The sequence below is a fragment of the Halictus rubicundus genome, chromosome 15 (assembly GCF_050948215.1).
Source record: "Halictus rubicundus isolate RS-2024b chromosome 15, iyHalRubi1_principal, whole genome shotgun sequence".
In the NCBI taxonomy this organism is placed as follows: Eukaryota; Metazoa; Arthropoda; class Insecta; order Hymenoptera; family Halictidae; genus Halictus; species Halictus rubicundus.
In genome coordinates this window covers 3972363-3992002 of record NC_135163.1, presented here as the reverse complement: position 1 = coordinate 3992002, position 19640 = coordinate 3972363, and the positions used below count along the sequence as shown (strand labels likewise).

General features: G+C 44.4%; 1 protein-coding gene across 1 annotated transcript in view; it reads right to left on the bottom strand.

Moving 5' to 3' along the window:
- Positions 1-18951, bottom strand: part of LOC143361522 (limbic system-associated membrane protein) — a 113262-nt gene extending 94311 nt beyond the window's left edge. The window contains exons 1-2 of the mRNA XM_076800992.1: positions 18927-18951; positions 15563-15771 (exon numbers count right to left, since the gene is read on the bottom strand). The gene's annotated coding sequence lies outside the window, so the exon portion shown is untranslated. The remainder of the gene's footprint in view (positions 1-15562; positions 15772-18926) is intronic.
- Positions 18952-19640: the final 689 nt, after the last annotated feature.

Below are 19640 nucleotides of genomic sequence, written 5' to 3'. Positions count from 1 at the left end.
CGGCGCGGCTAACAGGCCATGACGATAAGCACGGTGTTTCTGATAACTTGGAATAACAACGGCACAGCGATGTACTAACGCGGGACCACGGCCAGCCAACTGTCGCGAAACTGAATGCTCCCGCGAAACCAGAGATAGCCGAGGCCAGAGAGAAAACCCGGGGGGTCGTCCCATTCGGGGGATAATTGTGTCGCGCTATGCCGGCGTGAAAGAAGAAATTGGTGGAAATTTGCTGTATCAAATTTTAGTGGTGCTCCGATTAGACGCGGCTGCAGTCATCTGATAACATTCTTATAAACAGAATTTTATTCCCGGCCGTTCTGCTCTCTGCGGACGAAATTAGGGATTTACTGTGTTGCATGGGAAATTATTGCAACAATATTACTGTACGGTACAATTCGATTTACTGAGCCAGTAGAAACATTTAAAGAGTTTATACATATTGTATTATTTTTAGTTTATTCATAACCCTAACAAATGGAATGAATGTCCATGTAGCTCCTGGGTTGTTGCCAGAGAAAATTTTTATTTTTGCATAAAAAATTGCTGTTTAGAAGTGATATTATTAAGAACGATTTACTGTTTACCAGAAATTGTTAAGGAACATTTTATTGATAATGTGAAAGGCTAAAAAGTAGAAATTACTAGTTGCGAGTCAATTCTTAGAAATTTGATTAGAAACTTGTACTCTGCGTGCTATTAAATCCGTGAATATTAAAGGATGAGGATAAATCGAGAAACAAAGATGGAAGAAGATTGTCGAGACCATTTCTTTTTTAAACTTTCTGACCCGACGGATTTCGACAGATCCCGCGGTTTATTTGGTAAAGTCGGTCGATCGGAGGAGGATAGAGTTTCAGCCACTTGGTAATGATTCAGTGTCGAAATACTTGTTAGCAGTGATTGCTTCGTTTCATGTTTCAGTAACCAAAATTTACTTCTGCGGTCAAGGCTTCACGCGGTTTATTAAACGTTCAACTTGTCCATTGTTTCGTGCTCTTGATTGCACTCCTACGCCCGTGATCACTCTTTTTTTTCGTGTGTGTCCTGTATCTCGTTGATTGCACTAGCCGCGGAACAGATCCGGCTGTCTGTCGATGTAAACGAACCTGGGAACAGCAACACGGAAGAAAATTTAATTGTCGACTTTGAGCCAACGCGCGTTAATAGATCCTATCAGGTGGGACTAGTTTAGAGCCATTTTAAATTAAAGTTTTCGTCGGTGCTGAAAGACCAATAATTATAAGTTCCAAAAATAATATTAAAACATTCACAAGGATTTAGAACATTTATACACAATATATTACAATATTTGGACTTTAAATTTAGAATAATATTTGGGCCTTTGAGACTGGTTTGATATATACATAAATACATGATTTTTCGATAGAATATATAATTGTTAGTAAAATCAATGAACATAATACGTGACTATACTGCGGATCTTTATGCATTTATGGCTTCTGAAAATGTTCAAAGAATGCTAAAATATAACATTCCACAGAATCTAGTAGAATTTTTATTTATTTCTGGTCTGCAAAGGTTACTACCACTGAAAATAAAATTTTATTCGACTCCACTTTCTTAAAGTACCTCTAAGAAAATTGCAAATTGCATAAACATCTGTCTATACATGACAATTAAACAGATCAATTTATTCGGAATTTTGACTTACACCAGTTTCATGATCACCGGCACGCTAATAACTGGACTGAGGATGTTATGCATTTATGACAAAAATGGATTGGTCAAATGTAAAACTGAAAGGATATTACTAGAATTGATTGATGATGGCAAATTATTCTGGAATTTTTCAAATTATTAGAAGAGGAAATACACTTTTGTTCACATTCTGCTTCCGACAATTGGACAATTTTTATTTTGCTAATAACGCATAATGAGGCATTCACAGGTCGATGCAATTCGACAAACTGATGCACAAGATTACGGAGAAGCGATCAGAAAGGTTGTCAAACTATATGTAATGCGTACCTTTACAAGGAAACCGATAGAATCAGTTTTTTTTTTGGGCACACTTGTATAAGCGGTTAAGGGCTCGGTCTTGGTAGATTCGCGATAAGGTAGAGTGACTACATTACCGTCAAAAAATGGTTTTACGTGCCTCAAGTTTTCGTCCTTATACAAGAATATTTTGTCGCTGGTGAAGGGCTCATTCGAAAGAGGAAGGTTCAATCTAGTGCGCGCTGGTCAGGAGCTGCCGAGATTATGCGGGTATTTGATAATATAAGCGTTAGAAGTAGGCCAAAAATTAACGATGTGCATGCCATGGAATTTTCTCGATAAAATCGAGAGCAGCGGGCACTAGAAAATATCTCCAGCTACAAATTAAGCTACATTTTGTCTTGCGTCAGAATTCATAATATCGATAATATAGAGCAAAAAATGTGACAAGTTTAGTCATTAAGAGCCGTCGGATCAGGACCAAGACGGATCAAGAGTCTGTGAATGGATATTCTTAATTAAAAAGTCGCGTGACTATTCCGGGCCCTTAAGTTGAGAAAATGCAAGGACCGAAGCGGAGGGGCCAATATTATTAAACAGTGTCCGGTATGCGGGAGCTATCATTCTCCCGAATCGAAACTGCGGAAGACGATTCTGGCCGATCATCGGCCTAATAAAATATTCGCGTGTTATCCGGTGGGTGTAGGAGGAGAGAGGGAGGGGACACGTCCTCGCCGAACGTGCCAACTCGGCGTTCGCTCGCCGCGTATTCTCTTAAAGGAAAAGCCCCGACTTTTCCAGTTCTCGGTCGTCATTGAAATCCCGTGGGCAAGTGGCCCGTGACCCATTTAACCGGCTACACACTACGACTCACCCCCCGTTCGTTCGTTCGTTCGGCTTTATGTAACGGCTTGGCTTTGTGCACGACGTTCCGTTTCAGTTTTAAGGATCCACGGGCGCGATCGATACCGAGTGTCGTGGACGCGATGTCCGCGATCGAATCGAATCGGCGCGAGCGGGACGTTGCGAAAAGTTTCGCGAGCGGCCCCCGATGGGATTTCCCTGTTAGAGGGGCGGAATGCCGTGGAAAAATCTTCCGGAAACTAGCAGAGGTCGTTCTTTCCTGCGACTTCGCGGGGATTACGAGGAGAGCCGGTGTTATCTCGAAATGAAATCTTTCACGGTAAGACCGATGTACCCCTCCCTATCGATATCTCCCGCCGTTATCGTGCTCGGCCTATGACCCGGCTGCCAGTTCAAACACCGATTCTCACGGGCCCGAGATGCTATTTATGATAATCGCTGCTCGGATACCGATCGCGGGAGGGTTGCAAGTTTACGTACGCGCGCCACGTGACCCCTTGTTAGAACCCCGACAAGCGTTCCTCGAGATCAGAGTGGTCGATACAAGCAGCTCTGCCCGTTTGAACGGTGGGTGTCCTGTTCTTTGGAACTTTTAAAAAATCAATTCTTTTCTGCGGACTTTTTTAAATGACCGCCCCCGAGGGCATTTAGACCCTGGGAACAATCGGCCCCTGGGCAGATGCCGGTGATTCAGCATTGAGAATCTGTTATTGAAAGAGAATCGTGTACGCTCTACAAATATTGTCAAACTTTGTGGAGATTTTTTAGCCGTTTCTATTAGATTTTATTTTTTCCAGCTATCAATTTTCACTTTCTTTTTTATTCTTTTCACCGTTTACTCTCCTCGCACGAGTTTCGTCGGAATCGTGTAACTGTACTGTGTTCCCATAAAAAAATATAAACTCCGCTGCACTCAGCAAGTTTTTGAAATCGAGCGCTCCACATTACGAACGTTTAACCCACTTGACCTATACCCGAGCGACGTAATTGTTCGGTCAGATCGAAAAATTAATTTTCGTACCATTGGTAAAATTACTTCGCGTTATGGAACTTTTATAGCGGCCAGTTAGGTAGTCAACGCGTTCCCCGATTCCAGTTTCTGCAAATTAGCCCCCAGAGGAGTCTGTATTTGCGCGAATTCAACAAAATGCTTCCCGCAAGCAATTTCAGCCGACGATATTTGCTGGAAGGTCAGCGTGTTATATATCATTATTAAAAACTCGGCTGTTTGACGCGCAGCAACATAATAACACTGCGCTCGGCCCATCCCGCCCCTCGAATTTCGCCTGACTCTGTTTAATCGGTTGATCTATGCTGCGACGGCGTTATAAATGGCCGGTTGATAAACGGGAATGATTCAATCGTGCGTTAACAAAGATCGTTCTTTCGGCCTGTGACATCGCCGAAATCCTATTTCGCGTTAATTCATCGACCGCTGCGTGTCGGTGCGTCGCGTGCACGGCTACAAATGTCGCCCCGCTATTCTTTGATCCACGCTGATCAACTAAATTTATTAAGATCGTCCGTAATTTTCAATAGAATAAACGCTTGGACAAGGAAATTTATTCCACTATTTTCCATAAGCGAATTTTTACCGTTTCAATAATCGTAAAGTATGAAACCGGTGAGTTTGACCGTGGCAGGTTTAGCGTTAATCTGTTCGCTGCGCACGTACCCACTTTCCGTCTTACACTACTACATGCACGAAACCCGCAGTCTAGTTATTACCATAAAATTTAATAGTCAGCGAATCTCGGGATCGCGAACACGAGACTGACACGACTATCCTATCCGGGCTTATCCTGCTCTTCATCCTGGAATGGAAGATGTAGCGTCTCGAGTTTTCTCGCGAAAAGGGTCACCGAGAAGGAAACGCGATCCCGCTAACACGGCGCAGAGACAGAACCGGGTCGAATGAAACTCGTAGTCTATTAGATTCGAACGGGTCGTTCGAGGCGGTGGTCCGCTTGCTCGAATCCCGGAACCCATGGCGCAGCCACTGCCGCAATTTTTTCGCGGGTTCCTTGCCTCGAATGGCGACTGGAGCGGACAGCTTGGAAGATGATCCGGACCGTGTGCGGGATACGATCCTCGTATGGGTGGCCATCGAGTGGCTGACTTAAACGATGACCGAGCTGAATCGAGAACGGAAGTGCGAAACCCTAGGAAATGGAATATTCCAGCTTGGATATTGGACGGACAACGAATCCTCCGGAGAAAACGATTGCCGGCCGCCTGTTCGCAACTGTCACGCTTATGGTCTCGTCGCTGCTCCAGCCGCGACACTGATTCCGCGGAAACTCGGTCAAACTTCGCCCAAACCATTTTCGGAATCATCGAGATGGCTCTCGCAAAACAAACGAAAGGATTACCAGCAAACTGTCGCATAACGTGTCAAAAAACGGTTCAAAACTACTCTATACGGTTTTTACTCGATACATGTCCAAAATAAGGGTCTTGCCACGGACATATAGCGGCTAGGAGATACTATCCTTTGATCCCTTTGACCTTACACTCCTCGGCGACCGAGGTCTTCGAGCTTCTTGACCCCTCACGGGGTATACCCCGCGGTGGGGATAGTTTTGGGACTTTTATCGGCTAGGCATTTGGGACATATATAGAGTAAACACTGTATACAGATTGTCCTCACCTAACTCTGCCGTTTATACAGATAGAAAAAAATGTTTGCAGAGAAAGTTATCGTATTTGGAGGGGGACAGAAGTCTCTGTGGGTGAAGGTCATCTCAAAGTCACATTTTGTGAGATCTTCCGAACAGTAATGATTTTCCAAACAGAATGGCCCATCTTTTGTATCGTCGATCGATAGAGTATCAAATTCTGCGTGCAAATGTATTGACCTTCGTATGTCCTATAGTTAACGAGATATTATCGAAATCATTTTCAATACGCAGCCACTATCTGGAGACGTGCTCGAACCAGAGTCGTCGGATCAGGGGAATTGACTCGAATCGAGGGGAAAAAACCAGTATCGGATAAGTCGCGTGACATTGTGACGCTCGCACGAAACGGTAAGACAATTGATTGAATCGAAGTGAAAGGATAGATAAAGATTACGCATCAGATACGAGCTAGACCAATTTCGCTCCATTAGGAGTTTCACAGTTAATTTCCTGTCGCGGAACTTTCCGTTCTGTCTCAACTATGTTTCGCCAGTAATGACAGGTCTCTGCGAATGTTCCGGGACATTTCGAATTAATAGTAAAATTGACAGGTGGATTTCTCCGTTGGACCACAGCATTGAATAATAATGGTCGCCATTGCAGCGTATTGAACTCCGTCCGTCATAATAGATACAGTATGCACGGAGATTGATTTTTGATTTAGGACCGTATTATTTTCGACTATATCTTGCATCTTCGTTTTCCGATTCTGTGTAATTTTAAACTTGACTTTTTATTCAGGACTGTATTATTTTCGACTATATTCTCCAACCTGGTTTTCCGATTCTGTGTGATTTTAAACTTGACTTTTTATTCAGGACTGTATTATTTTCGACTGTTTTCCAACCTGGTTTTCCGATTCTGTGTAATTTCAAACTTAATAAATACTATTCACACGTTAAGTGCCAAAAATCAATCCCAGAGAATCTCGCGAAATCAGTGTAATTTAATTAATGAAACCGAAACTAGAAATTTAAAGTGTATTATAGGGGATGAAGTCTTAACCCTTTTGAATTCTAAAGGTTTATCTGGATATGTCACAATGAAAATGAATTTCTAAACCTAGTGAAAAACCACTGTCAGTAGCATGTGACTGACGTGGCAGTTAACGTGTTAACAATTGATAAGCAACTGTTCGAATGGAAAATTTGAATTGGGATATTTAAAAGTTTGGCACGATTGAGGCAGCATTGCAACGTCATCGTCGGGTGTTTCTTTCGTAATGAAAAATGCATAACCAACAACAACACCATGAATTATTCCGCGTTTCGACGACGACGTTAGGCCACTCTGTGTACCGTAGGATTTTCGGCCGCGGTCGTAGAAAGTGGCTGGGCGAAATCTATGGACATCGCGGCCGAACAGAATATTCCACTTCGAATAACGGATAAACGAGGCTAGACCGTTCGAGGGAAACGATAACCGGGAATGTCGGGACGGTACCACGGTGAGCCGAGAGACCGTTCGCCACGCACGGTCCTTCCTTACGACTATGGCCTTCTCGCGCAAATAGAAAATACAGGGAAACTCTTTCTGGCCGAGCTCCGTACCCTGGAATCTTACAGACCTAATAGCTGCAATCCTATTTTCGAGTCCGCGTATGCAGCCCCCTCCTCCCCCCCCCCCTCGAACCTAACCGCTCGAACGGCCGGGGGATAGTAATCGCGTGCTTGACCCGCGAAACGGACCGCTAAATCAACCGCAACGACGTCGCCGAAATTCTTGAAATTACTTTATTCATCCCGGCTTCCGTGGCCCGAAGAATTTATTCAAATTGCGGCTTTGGTTTCACATGTCGGGCCTAACGTATTTTGAATGTTTCACGTTCAGGTAGGTTCGCCGATGGAAAGGAGAACTGATCTTGATTTGCGAGAGACTCGTGAACGGAAGTTTATTTCTTATTGTTTGTATTTCGTTTATTATTGGGTCCACCGGTTCAGTTTCAACACTGGGTCTACGGTGCACTGAGAGTGACTGTTTTACAATTTTTTTTATTTGACAAATTTTCAGCCATATTTTATATAATATATACAGGAAGAAATAAATGTTTTGAATAGTGGATGTATCTTTGCAATAATCGTAAATTAAAAATATTAGCAAACCTGGTGTTAGGAATCATGTTGAACACGTTGGTTACTAGTAGTTGCTTTGATGTTTGTATGCTCCCAGTGGAGGGGATACGCGAAGCGACTAAGATCGCGTAGCCCAGTTGCGCTTAGATCGAGGTTATACTGTACAACGGACGATCGACCGCAATATGCGTTTAACTGTACCGTAAACGGTATAGTTCATTCAAGAAAATTTCTCGATCATATATCTTAACTTCAAGCAGAAGGTATAATTTATTTAGACCAGCATTTACCTCTTTTGTGTTTTTCTGGTGATCATCTTTAATTATATCTTCCATAAAAATTCCACAAAATTCTAGCCGAATTAATTTCAGAATTAGTTTCGACGTTCAAAGACAACGCGAATTTCTCGGAAAATATTTTGAAATTTATCTCCTGGAGTAGTGTAGACCACAGTCGTCTGAAAAAAAACTACGACACGAAGCATGCTCGGATTCCAACCATCGAGGACACACAAGTAAATGATTCCACCGCCAACGAATGGCTCGCTGTAAAACAAGTGGTGGAACGTGTAAACGTCGTCAGGAGCGGAAGAAAAGTCTCCGTGTCGGCTGTCGCTCGCATAAACCGAGGGAACACGTTCCAATTGTTATCGTTCCGCCGATCGATCGCTGGAAAAACCTTGGAACCGGGAACTTCGCGTCGCGTCGAGCTCGCCGAAGCATCCACCATTACAAAGTTAGGTCGCAAATATTCCGTCAGTTTTTCGCGACATGTCTGTCGAGAGAACGAGCACCCGAGGGCGACCCCGGTTGGTGCAACGAAAACGTCACCACAACGGACCGACATCGTCAGAACAAATTCATAAAATTGTTATTTATGCATTATTCATCACGAAAGAAACTGTTTCATCTTTCTTCGAAACGTTTCTGAAAACGTTAAAATATTGTACCCTCATAACTATTACATTTGTGACTCGAAGAACGTTCTTCAACACTATGCAGTCAGTCTTGTGGCAATCCAGCCACTGACATACATCGGGAGATACTATTCTTTGATCCACTGGATAAATTCGAAGTTACAGTTGCTAGGCGACCGAGGTCTCTCGAGCTTCTTGGCCCCTCTCGGAGTATACCCCGCGGCAGTGGGGATAGTTCTGGGACTTTTATCGGCTAGGCATTTGGGACATATTACAGGATGTGGCCGGACGGGTGGTACAACCGGGCAGGGAATGATTCTACATGTAAACATAAGTCGGAAAAAACGAATAACAATTTTTCGTTCGACGCCTCGTTTTCGAGAAAACCGATTTTGAAAATGCAGGAAATACGCATGTTATTAGCCAGGAATCGTCTGACGCGTCTGACCATGGCCAACCAATTCTACTTCCTGCATATACTAAAGCACGCGAAACCGACAGAATCTTTAAACTCAATTTCCTCGAAAACCAGGCGTCAAATGAAAAAATGTTATTCCTTTTTTTCGCCTTAGTTTTATATGTAGAATCATCCCCTGCCCGGTTGTACCATCGGCCACATCCCGTATAGAGTGCACACTGTAACTTCGAGAAGCGAATGCGATCAATGTAAGACGTACATTTCCATTTGTATTTTGAGCTCTCATAAAAAATTCTGGATAGCCTACGGTAGCCTATCTTTATGCCAAAATGCAATTACATTCAGAAACGTGTACTTTAACGCCTTCCCGTACTTTAACGAGTCTGACTCGTGATGAAGATTTCGGCACAAACGTAAACATCACGAGTACGACTCGTGGACTGAAAATCTGCCAAATGTAAACGTCACGAGTCAGAGTCGTGGAATGATTTACAAATGACTGTATCACAGGTATTTACATTTCGGCTAGTGTTGCTACTGTTTTCGAGCATCACTCTGGTCTGTTTACCGCGCATTGAGCCCTACCGTTTGGGCCCGGATTTCGTCGAACTAAATGGCACGGAAAGGGGTTAAAATTCGTCGATTTTTAGCGATGTTGAAAATTTGTCCGCGTTTTGACGATTATGCGCACTGTGGCGTCGCGTCGGCTCTTGCGAAACACAGGGTGGAGTGTGTGCAACGTGCCGGTCCGATGACGCGAACGGACAAGGGAAAGGCGGAAGTCTGTTGGTCGGAGTAGTTGAATTCCAAGCGGACGAAGAGGGCGAGAAGAGGAGCTCCATTTCGGACCACAGATGTCGGGATGTCGTGGAGCTAGTAGCCGCCGCCGGTTTTAGCTAGCCACGGCTTTTTACGAGTTTCCAGCGCGGAACTTGCATTACTTCTTGGACGCAAGGGGTTGGAAGGACGAGTGGCAGACGAGGAAGGAAGGGCTACGCCGTCCCCCGCCTCGTCCCCTGGTTTTATTCAAATTTTCCTGCAGAATCCGCTTCCTTCGAGCTTTTCCTAGTCTTCCTTCGCGCGGCCTCGCTCTTTCGCGTTCCAAGCGGTCCGATCCGGGCGAAAACACGGCGTCGACGCCGGAGACGGACGCGTCCCGCCTCTATTTTGTTCTTTTTCAGCCGCGAATACTTCTCCTTTTGTCCCTAGTTTTCGGGTTTCTGCCTCTTTGTGAATGCCTTCCGCGGTTCCGTTCCCGTCCCCCACAGAGAGACGTGCAGCCGCCGTTTTAATGGAGAACCCGGCAAATGCCGGCGCGCCTTTCACGGATAACTAATTAAATATTTTCCCTAAATCGCGAATATTCGCTCGGCTCCCTTCTTCTGCTTTTACATTTTGTCCTCATTCATCGCTTCGCCAAGTTTCATTATTTGTAAATGTGATCCAGGTTTCAGAGACGATTCTTTTAACGTTGGAACTACCGAGCCCTAAACGAGACTGATTCCCTTTGTAATAATAACGATGGGATTGCATTTATTTAGATCTCGTTATTGTGTACTTAAATGTAGAAGTGTACTAAAAAATTTCTCAAGAAAATGCATCTGTAACTTCAGGCATTGTGAACGAAAAAGTCTGAGATCCGCCATTTTGACGGGCTCCGTGGAAATTTGTATACACTCGTCTTCGTTTCCGCGGATATTTTGGAAATATAGTGAGACCTCAGTTATCAAGTCAGTATAACTTTGTCGCAAATGAACAAAACGACTTCAATTTTTCTGCAATTCTAGAAGAATTAGTTGAGCAGATGACGGTCAACGAAAATTTTGGATAATTTGCATTTGACAATGCACCACCATGCGACACTTGCATGATGAAATGTAAAAGCTGTGGTAAATTTCTTGAATGGATAAGATCCACGGAAACGTCCGTAAAAACAATCACCAAAACGAAAATTGTCCCTTCGGAATAAAGAACATAACATATAAGACGAAAGTTAGTAATAAATAGATTGGTGATTTGAAGCGTTTGTGGCAAACATGGACGAGGGAAGGAAAAGGCATTAAATGAATTTCAGAACTCGTTATAATGTTTAAAGAAAGCAATTTTCATCTAATCTGCTCTCATTGCTCGCAATCGGCTCGAACCATTTTTACTTCGCATAAAAACCCGCGATAGAATAATTCTCGGCGAAACATCCGTCGTAAGCGATCGAATCGTATTGCACGGGAACGAAAATTGTTCACACTATGGTTGCGCAAAGATTTAGGACGAAGTCGCACGTAAGGGGTTTCAACAAGAAAAAAAAAACATATAAAATAAATCGTTCGCCACGAGTGACCCGGTTGCAACTTATCGACAGGCGGCCCCTAGTTACAATAAACACGCGAGTTTGGTTCGCATCCGTCCCCCCCCCCTGGCACGGACGTTGCAGGAATGTTCGAGGCGAAGTTTACTAGCGGGAGAAATCGTTGCAAGCGGCGTGCAATTGCATTTTTACAGCGACGGCTCGCGCGAAGGCGGCTGGGAAATACATAATTTCGTGACGCGGGGGTGTCGTACAATTTAATAATGCCCGCCCGATGTCCTCTACGTGACCGGATTTCTATTCTATAAGTTCCGGAGGGCGGGCAGGGCTCGGGGGGTGGTAAACTTTCGCCGGCGAGTTCCAACGGCGAACAGTTCTCCTCGTCGTTTCATTAATCCGCGGATGGCTCGAGTAATACCTAACTGCGGGGAGTCCTGACGATGCATTCAAGATTCTTCGGGGTGACAAGTTCTTAATAGAACTCTCGCCCGATGAGATAACGTGAAAAATCGTGTCGGGCCGCGCGACCCTCGACCATTCTTCCCGATCGTAATTTGTCTTCGCCACGAGAACTCCGTTCGGCGGTGATTTTGCGCTTAACGCCGCTCGAATCTGTTAGGCTAATTCTAATCGGCACACGGGACCGGTGATCTTTACTTTGTTTAAAACAGAAAAGCATTGCGGAAAATATACGACACGTATATTATCAACTTGTAATTTATTTTTTTATCCTTTTGAGGGCACTACTGACCTTATCCGGCTACACCCTTCCAGTGGCTTACAAATTATGTAGACCAGAATCAAAACCTGATCATACTCTCATGTTTCTCTTTTCTGTAAGCGTGGAATTAACGGGAGAGACTGAACTAATTCGAAAGATTTGATCAGCATCCGAAAGACGGTTCTTCGAATGAAATTAATTTCATTCCCGGGGGAGTTCCAACGGGATCTCGCCGTTCACGGACTCGGGGAATCGTTCTGACCGAAACCGTGGTCCCCGTAGCAAAAACGCGTCCGCGTTCAGCCATAGGGTTTTGTTTGCTCCGTCCCGGAAAAAGGGGATGATCCACCCCTCTAATCGCTGCGCGTAACGTCTGTTATTTTCATCCCCGAGTGACGGAAGTACGGGGAAACCCGAGCCGATCCCTCTCTTTCCCTTCCGAGAGACAGGAAGCTAAATCGTGTCCCCTGGGGGAGAGGGAGGTGGGGGTTAGCCGGTTTTTTAGGCCCGCGTAAAATCGTGGAGGTCGAATGTGTGCGGAACGTTTACTTCCGGAACGCGGGCGTAAGAAGGAAAGAATACGAGCGGTGTGCAACTGCGGAGGAAGTCAACGGTGCAGGAGAGAGAAAGAGAGAGAGAGAGAGAGAGAGAGAGAGAGAGAGAGAGAGAGAGAAAATACAGAAACCCGTAACGCCATAGAAAATGGCCGAAACATGTACCGAAGCCTGCATAATGCATTTTACTTTCCGCGAGCAGACGAACCTTCGCTTCCGAAAGTCACGTGACGCTTGTGATCCTGAAAATGGCGAACGGTGCTAAATATATTATACGATGCGGAATCGAAAGTGTGCTATGCTGTCTTCTGCTTCTCGCGTTCCCATTCGCCAGGAACACGTATTAACCCTTAGTTGGTATGAACAAGTTGACAATTTAATGAATGCTCAGAATTTGAAACAGAAGTAACATTTGTATACAGCACATAGAGCTATGTTTTATGTCCAAAAAGTACAGCAAATTTTCTGATCGTCAATCTGTTACGGATCATCCAACGAAACCAACTGTGGGTTAAGTTACAAAATAAAGTTAATTTTTCAAATTTTTACGTAGACTTTAGAGAAGAATTTTATGAAATTCTGGACCGTTTCGAACACGACCGGACACCGAACTATTTTGTTTATAGAGCAACACGAGCTATTAATGAAACTCTTGTCGGTCGGGTGAAATTTCAAATTTTTAAGTAGAAAACTTTCGTTCTACGGATAGTCAAAGTTACCCCGAATTAATTGGATCTGAAAGTGGGTTTCACTATGAAACTTTTTTCATGGCGATCGAAAGTGTAATACTAACTTTTCGCACGCATTATTAAAACCTGCTTCCACAATTGTTTCCTATCTGCAATAACAACAGAGCTACACTACAATAACGTTTACCAGGTACCATGTATAGTGTTTGCTCGTTATATGTCCAAAGTACGGGTCTAGCCATGGACATATATCGGTCAGGAGATACTATTCTTTGATTCGCGCGAACTCCAAGGCGACCGAGGTCTCTCGAGCTTCTTTGTCCTTCACGGGGATAGTTCTGGGACTTTGTGTACAGTCTTTTCTCGATATATGTCGCAAGTACCTGGCTGATAAAAGTCGCAAAACTATCCCCACTACCGAGAGGTATACCTCGTGAGGGGTTCGTCGCGAAGGTATCTCCTTGACGATATATGTCGCAGGCAAGACCCGTGTTGTTGACGTATACCGAGACAATACTGTACTTGCCGAACAAATCTATCGCGTAAATGTGTAACCACTTGCATTTTATTTTCAAATCGGACGCGAACTTTTGCAACAATAAAGCTGACAGTGTGCAATTACAGCTGAAAAAGCGAAGCACAGTATGTTTCGTTCGTGTCGGTAGGTGTCGCACGGTTGCGGGTGTCGATGGAAATCGGGGGAATAGAATTTCGATAGAATCGTAAATACGAAATTGACACTAATAATGGTTTGGCGACGACAGTGGTGAATACTTCAGGATCGAATCGTACTGCTCCCTCGGATTCGTGCGGCGAGCTACCCACGCGGCAAGGATACAGTGGTAAACGTTAATATTTTATCCGGTGATTTACCGAGGCCACGGTTAACGCGCGATAATGGCAGATGGCATCGATTACGGTCGAATTGCTAGCTACAGTCGAGATGCATCGCGAGATAAATGGTTCTCCATTACGCGAAAGAGCTATCGGAAATAAATCGGGAATTCGGGGTACCGAGCAACAATGATCAACCATCGGAGAAGAAGATATCGGTTTTGATAGCATCGAATCGATATGTGCAATCAGTTGGCTTCCTCCGATTCGTCTGCGATCGCTTCGTCATCCTTTCAACCTGTGATCGGCAAAGCGCATTTAAAAAATATTCATATGACAAATACATCATCAACTTGTCATTTATTTCTTTCTCGAATTCGAGATGTATGCAAGTATAAAAAAAAATGACTTAGAAAAATTTAATTATATAGAATAAATTAAAAATTATTTTTACAAAAAGTATTATTATGTCATTAGAAAGTGTTGAAAACATTTGTCATTTCTATCGAATAGCAAGACAAACCTTCGCTGTCCTTTTCTACTTTCGGCGTGGATCAAAGAATAGTATCTCCTAGACGATGTATGTCCCTGACGAGACCCGAGTTTTGGACATATATCGAATAAACATTATACAAGTATTTCTCGTCCACGGGAAGATGACACAGAGGAACTTGAGGTATCTACACTCCACTACTTGATATCCCTACTCCGCGTTACAAGTACAGTCTTTTCTCGATATATGTCCCAAATGCCTAGCCGATAAGAGTCCCAGAACTATCCCCACTGTTGCGGGGCATACCCCGTAGGGGGTCTCGAAGCCCGAGAGTCCTCGGACGCGGAGGAGTGTAAACATAATACGGGTCGGGTACGACGTTTAGCGTGGATCGAAGAATAGTGTCTCCTAGACGATATATGTCGCTGGCAAGACCAGTATTGTTGACATAAATCGAGAAAACACTGTATTCGGTATTTTACGCGTACTTCAATTACAAAAGCGTTCGACCGTGACCATCACTGGTTCGAAATTCACACACACACTCGATTCTACGTAGTTCCCGATATCTATAAATTGATAAAACCATCGCAAGCGAGCGGTGCAGGCAACACGCGGTTAAAGGAACCCCGTGGAAAAGTTTTTCTTTATTATCTGTGGAACGCGGTTATATCGGATTTGTCCCATGTGTTCCGGGGCTGTTGTAATTTGTGGCGAGAAGTTTGCTCTCCATGTAATTGCAGTGTCATAACGCCTGAAGGGGGTAACTAGTGGCGTAAGCGGCGCGATAAGGTGGTCGGAACGCGTCAAGGGAAAGGCACTTTTCGTGGCTAATTACGGTGCGCGGATTAATTTCTTTTTTTTTTTTCTCGGGGAAAAAAAGGTTCCTCGAATTTGTTTCGCTCGGCCAAGCACGCGCTCGAACGTCGGCCCCTTTCAGGATGAAAAATTTTCGGCCTCGCCGTTGAAAAACAAGGAGCATTCCGTGCCTTTTACGAACGACGCAAACGAGCCGAGCGGGTTATGCGATGACTGGGCGGAATGATTTCTTACCGGTTATCGCTCGGCGAAATCGTGACCCGTGCGTCCAGTCGGTTGCTATTCTTCCCTTCGTTAGTCCATTCCACGTGTCACAGCTTGTTTCTTCAGACGAACGGTATGCGCACACTGTCCCAGTGTCTTTTGCGAAGACAATCGAGGCTTTACAGTCCACAAACGTGTCGATCGAAATCCGATCTCAGCGTCGATGCGACTACCATCGGCTGCGAACGCGATTTCACGGAAGATAGCGATTAAGTGGTTCTTGTGGATCGTGTTCCGCGAAGAATGATAACGCGAAAATACTCAATAAATGAATAGGTAAATAGAGGTAACACAAGCGTTACAAACGGCGGTGTGTAATACTGTGTTTAGCGGGATCGATTGATGTGTCTGACCCTAGAACACTATTTCTACTTAGGATAAATATTGGCGACAGCATAGTGCACGGTTGCATGGCTATAGTTTCCCGGCTATTAAAGTCTGAATCGCAAATTGCGTTATAAATTATCGATCGTAATGTTCAGACACAGGAGTACTCAAGTGGCACGATCAAATGGGCTGTGTCTCAAGTAGAAATCTCTATTAACGGTCAGCCGTAAAAATCACTAAACCATGTTTTAAAGCTGTAAACCTTTATATCCCGAGCGAAAGCGTCCAGTAATGATCAGACTCGAGACTTGCAGAATAATGCTATAAAAGGACGAAGCTGTTTGATCAACTATAAAAGTATCAACTATTGGAAATGAAAGATATATAAAAATTTATTTCTTCTCTAAATAAACTCTTCGATATTTCATAATAAAATCCATAGTCTAGGGGTCAGGAAAATATTCCAAAAAAAAATATTTTAAATATTTGTTACAGAAAAATCTGTGATTTCGCGTCGCAAGTAGAATAGTCCCGCGATGATCAGACAGGAACCGCCGAATGTTCATCTACCGAATGGCGTGTATATTACGAACAGAATGTGCATGGCGGCTCTTAATTCATTTTTCCATGGTAGATCACGTCTCGATTACGCTTCGGTTATACCATCCCGAAGCGGGTTGCAGAAGTTAGGGAGTTCCGCAACAAGGTAGCTCGATCGGAAATTGTTCGGGTGTCCTCGCTCGAAAGAGTGACGAGGACGCAGCGAGAGACGCTCGTTAGGAACTTTGCGCCGTGCAACGCGCCTGCAAGCTGCACGGCAATTCTAAGATAATTATGGTCAGATGGATTTCACTTTAACGGTGTATGCGTGGGAACGGTTGCGCGCCGCTGTGGAGATGAGACAATTAGTCTGTAATTACGGGAATAAATTTCTACGGCGGCGCGCGCATGGGCGAAACGCGTGTCTGATGATTGGACGACGTACCCGCGAAACGTAATTTGCTCTCATCAACAGGACTAACGAAATGATAAGATTATGTTTGACGACGTAGTCCTCACAGTGCGTTCTGCATCGAGTGGTTCTATTTTTAACGATGGCACGGAACGCGTTTTATAACGCAACGCGGGAGAATGACAATTGTTGTTCTCCAGATTTTGCATAGGGGTAGGAACTACGAGATTAGACAATTGAGAATGCGCGAACTGTAAGAAATACAGAGGGGTTCAAATTGGACTTCGAAAAAGTCAGAAATTTTTACAAAAGTTACATCCATGGTTAATATGACGCATTCTATTCAGAGAAGTTCCAATTTATCCGTGGCATTGTTTTTATATTTCATGAGAAGTTGTGTTGCATTTGAGGAAGCTACTAACGTTGTTCACGTAACGCTGGTAGTTGAGTATACAGGGTGTCCTGGTAGAATTTTAGAGAGGGTGTAATATCTCGGAAGTGTAGAATAAAATTTTTTCATCCGAAGCTACGTTTTCGCGTCTGACCATGACCAACCAATTCTACTTACTGCGTGTACTAGAGCACGCAAACCCGATGGATCTTTAAACTCGATTTTCTCGAAAACGAAGCCACAAAGGAAAAAATGTTACATGTTACAATGTTTCTCGATATTTGTCGCAAATACCTGGCAGATAAAAGTCGCAGAACTATCCCCACTACCGCGGAGTATACCCCATGAGGGGTCTCGAAGATCGAGAGGCTTCAGACGCTGAGGAGTGTAAACATAATACGGGTACGACGTTCAGTGTGGATAAAAGAATAGTATCTCCTAGACGATATATGTCGCTGGCAAGACCCGTGTTGTTGACATATATCGTGAAAACATTGTATTCCTTTACTTTCGACTTATTTTCTCGTGTAGAATCGGCCCCCTCCACGGTTCTACCATCGATACTGGGACACCCTGTACATTAACTTGCAATTCCGGTGATTCCCTAATCGTCCATTGTAATTTTGAGTATTCGCAATATCTGCTTCAGCGAGAGCGCTACTATGTACAGTTACAACCGCGACATAACACGGTTAATTCGTTGCGCGTTGCATTGAAACCGCGTTAAACAAAACGTGTAGAATTAATGCAAATCGCAGAAATATGTCTCGCGTTATATCCAGACCGTGTTGCATCGAACAGCGTTGAACGTGATCTAAAAGTAATATGAACAACGGAAATGTATTTTGCAGAATGCATTATTATAATTACATCAGTGCGCCCTGAATGAGATACTGTCAGCAGACAATAGAATTGATTTTCAGTAAGAACAGCGATGCACGACATTTGCATTATTGTGCGCACGGAATTCTCTGTTTCTGTCAACGAAACAGTGTGGTGAAAATATTCGTATTATACGAGGGTAGTCGAAGGGGGTGGGGGGTGGTGGTGGTGAATCGCACTATAAGAGTATCGCGTTAACGCGTTCGTTACCAGCATTTATTTCATCGACGTGCTTTCATTGTTACAATGTTCTGTCGAACGCAATGTATCCGCTAGTAGAATATGAAAAATTGTTACAAAAAGGTTATAAATTCCCCGAACATCGTGTCGTTCGTCACAATTTTAAACAACGAGAAAGTCAATTTAATTTACGTGATACGCGAAATCCTGATCGTCGCACGTGTGCCACGCTGATAGCAAACGCGTTAAAGAGAACCGTCGCAATTTTTCCACCGTGTCCAATCGGAACCATTTAATCGAAATAAATGGGATCACGGTATAGAAGGGTCGACTGTACAGTGCATTCGCACTCAAAATCGCGCCGCGTTGTCTCGATCGCAAACAAAAGAACCGTCGAACCGTTCCCCGTGACCATCCTAAACGAACCAAGGTGTACGAGAGCTCTAATATTCTCAACTTTTATCGCCGGAGATCCACGATCCACAGATCTCTGGCTGGCGACACCGAGCACGTTCAATTTCCTTAGTTAATGGAGCAACGGTATCGTTTCCTCGAAAACAATGCGAGCTGCACGAGAAGATGTCACACGAGATGTCTATTACCGTGGATTGATGGGCTGTAAGCCGGACGTACACGAGCCGAGGACACGCATCCGACCGAGAAATAAATTCCGCGGGCATAAGATTCCCAGGTAGCTGCGGTGTGTGTGTGTGTGTGCGTGTGTGTATTGTACGAGATAAAAAGATAGGTCGCGAGTCACTTTGGAATCGGCGGATGCGCGTTTGGCTCCAGATACGCAGGTGTGTCGGCGTTTTGGCGCGTAGGAACGGACGCGGGCGTCGCGTCGCGTGGGAACAGGCCGCGAAGCCGCTTGTTTCAAGTTCGGCCGACGACTGACGAACGCTCCTGGGCTCGACGCCTGCGTCCCGACGCCTCCGCGAGACCGGTGCGCGCATCACGGACCGCTCCGCGTGCATCCGGATTCTACACCGAGTAAACTTAACATTAGGACACCACGGAAGAGTCACCCGAGAATTAGGGGTTTCTTTACCCCTTTTGGGTCCCTCGAATTTACCTCCAAATTCTCTGCCAGATAATAGTTTATGTCATCTCCTGTGGGTCCCTCGAATTCAGCTCTAATTTTTGTGCCAATTAATACTTACGCCGAAAGAAAACTGTGCTACAGTGTTCTCCCGATATATGTCAACGACACGGGTCTTGCCAGCGACATATATCGTCCAGGAGATACTATTCCACGCGACCTTACAATGCTCGGAGTCCGAGGCTCCTCACGGGGTATAGCCCGCGGTAGTGGG